This window comes from Malania oleifera, chromosome 12 (assembly GCF_029873635.1).
Source record: "Malania oleifera isolate guangnan ecotype guangnan chromosome 12, ASM2987363v1, whole genome shotgun sequence".
NCBI lineage: Eukaryota > Viridiplantae > Streptophyta > Magnoliopsida > Santalales > Ximeniaceae > Malania > Malania oleifera.
This window is the reverse complement of record NC_080428.1, coordinates 11,583,675-11,585,625: the sequence shown is the minus strand read 5'-3', so window position 1 is coordinate 11,585,625 and position 1,951 is coordinate 11,583,675.

Below are 1,951 nucleotides of genomic sequence, written 5' to 3'. Positions count from 1 at the left end.
TACCAAACTGTAATGACCTACTTATTAGATCATATAATAAAACATAATAAATAAAATAGTCAACTCGAACCCGTGGGTATCGGGGACGCATGTCATACACAGCGAAAACCTAAGCATCAATAAATTTAAATCACATTTTCGTAACCATAAAAATCTAAATACCAGAGTTAACTACATTCCCAAATATATGTGTTTATATACAATCTCCAAAAATACAAAATATATTCATATCTAGGAACCCACTGCACCAATCTATGGCTCCTAGATAAAAAACTTACCCTCCTAGCAGGGTAGAACTACACTATCTCAACGGTGGCCTCGATCCGTCGGTCCTCTTGGGTTTCTTGAAAATTATTTAAGTTCGGGGGTGAAACACTTCTCAGTATGGGAAAATAAACTAAATACAGCTGTGTGGCAACATGAACATTTAATGCAATTATACATATACAGTACATTTCATATATCTGTAAATATTCATCATATCATACTGAATTAATAATATATTTTCCTATTTTCTAAGAAATCATACCATTTATAAAATATTTATTATAGATGATAAAACTGAAAACATACCCAGGATGAATAGCTAGTTGATGTCATGTATTACCCCCCATGACGGGTTGTGTAGCCCGAAGGTGGGACCCGACAATGGCTGGCCGACCACTGCGGAGTCAAAAATGTCTATAAGTACGATGGGCCCACCACACCCTGGTCTGGACTACCAGGTGGACGTCTACAACTCTACACTAAAAGCCACATCGATTATCCGTCTCCCATCCCCTTGTGGGGTGGTTAGCACCAATATGAACATACATATCTAATCTATAAGCTACGACACCGTGCTCCTGAAACTGAACTAAACTAACATCCAGGTTCTGATAACATATAGTACATGATAATATAACATTTAACATAAATAGATTGATAGCATTTCTATAATTTCATAAATACGGCCTCGCGCTGAACATTTCGTAAATATGGCCTCGCGCTGAAATCATATATCATAGATGGCCTCGCGCCGACTATCAATCACGACCTTGCACCGAATATCTCTTACATATCATTCTGAATAAATAAGTCATTTATCATGTACTTCAAAATCATAACGTACTGTATCATTTCATAATTCCTGAAAACATGCTTATTCGTAAAATTGCCATCTCATAATACTTTTTCATGAAAAATAACATTCATGCCACACAAAACTGAGTAAATTCATACATTTCATTCTAAAATTACATTTTCTGTATAACAGCAATATTTTCCCAATAATATATATTTTCTCAATAATATTCAAATGTAATAAATGCTTCCTTGAAAATTAATTTGCTGATAATTAATAGTAATACACATGGAAAATGACTGCTTTAGTTTATTCACTTACCAGAAACTAAGGAGAAACCCCCTAAAAACCTACTCGTTCTGCACCCGTAAGGTTCCCCGAGCAACACCCTGAAACCAACAACTCAAAGAACTAAACTTCAATATTTTCACGTAAGTATCATTTACTATAACTGCGAAAAGATCAAATTTGGCATAAAAAGCCTTACCTCAATCCAAAGATGAATTTCAACTCGCTTCCACCAACGATTCACTCCAATAGTTTTAGAGAGAACTTCCCCAGGAGCGTCGTGGTGGCCTCAGATCGTTGATCTGGTGAACGACGGAGCCAAAATCAAAGAGAGAGGAGAGAGAAATCGTAGGGAGAAGATAGAGAGAGAGATTTTCTTATTTTCTGCGTTAAAAATCCGAGTTTGAGCTATTTATAGGGTCAAATTTGTTGACGAGACATGTCACCTCATCGACGAGTCCTGTAGAAAGTTCATTGACGAACCTACACCCTCGTCAACGAATTTTCGACTTCCAAAAATTCTCTCTCGGTATCTTCTCGTCGACGAAACTTGTCTTTGTCGACGAGGCCCTCTTGTACCCTTGTCGACGAATCACCGTT